We start from the raw sequence: 1,377 nt of genomic DNA on the forward strand, positions 1-1,377 counted from the left end.
ACACTCTCTATGCTGGGAAACCAAGAGTCCAGGGTGTGGCCAAACTCAGTGTCATTTCTTTTAAGAGGAAGGAAAAGCCGAAGTGACTCAGTGCCAGCTGTCTGAAGCTTTGTGTGTTCTTACGTGGATGATAACTGTGTGTGTGTATATATGTGTGTGAGGTGTTTTTTTTTCCTAGTGAATTTGGCGGTTTAAATGTTCAACAATTAAATTGTTAAAATGCTGATTAACTAAAAGAAAAAAGAAACACCATGGAGACACGCCCAGTATTACAAACGAGATTTTATAATGTCCATAATTAGGAACATTTTGTATATAAGCAGATGAAAGATGAGCAATATATGAAGGATTAAACTCATGATCCTACATATGTTTGGTACTCAGCATTTCACTATTTATTTGTACATGCTGTAAGTGTATCCACGCATACATTAGAGCCACCAGGGGGCAACATAATGTAAACTTCTTAACCAAACACCTGAAGGGAATGAGTTTCTGGTCACAAATCCTCAGGGTCAGAGACTCCAGAGACTTTCTAAATCTTGCATTGGTGGGCCTTAGCAGAGGTATTAGAAACTTTCTAGTGTCTAGCTAAGATGGGACTACATGTCCCTATCTCTCTAGAATGAAAAACAGTGAAGGAAATTATTGTTACAATCAAATAATTAGTCCAAAATAGTAATTGTTATTGTTGTTGTTATGTGCCGTTGAGTTGCCTGCGACTCATAGTGACCCTATGTACAACAGCCCTAAACTCCGCTCTGTCCTGTGCCAATCGCACTGTTTCTGACACACCCATCCCAATTATCCCAGTCACTGAATCAATCCACCTCATAGAGGGCCTTCCACCCTCCCAAGCAATTAGCACACAATAATCCCAAGGTCTTCTTTCATGAGGACAGAACAAATAGACGGTGCCTTTCCGCCACTGCTGATCAGTATCAAAGAATCACATTATTTAGAACATTGGACAGTGTGTGAAACAAATGTGGAACAAAACTAAAATTCACAATAGTGGCCAGAATTATTTTTCTGTTAGTGACCGGTGAAGCATGACCATTCTATGCTTCATAGTAATCCTATACACTTACAACTGAACTCACCACTGTGGCTCAACTTTCAGCCAAGGAATAATACCAAGGAAGTATACACTCTTAGAACAATCAACTCTACAAGATTAAAAAACAAAACTTGCTGAGATATAAAACTCAGAAGGAAGGAAGGGAGAGGATATATGGATGAATAAAATCCAGAATCACAGGGAGAAAGTGGGAAGTGTACAGCTATAAGGAGGGAATTTTAATCATTGTCACAAATCAAAATGTGTAGAAATTATTGATTGAAAATAAATTTGCTCTGTAAAATTGCACTCAACTT

This window comes from Elephantulus edwardii, unplaced genomic scaffold (assembly GCF_000299155.1).
Source record: "Elephantulus edwardii isolate Elephantulus edwardi_28Jun2011 unplaced genomic scaffold, EleEdw1.0 scaffold00325, whole genome shotgun sequence".
NCBI lineage: Eukaryota > Metazoa > Chordata > Mammalia > Macroscelidea > Macroscelididae > Elephantulus > Elephantulus edwardii.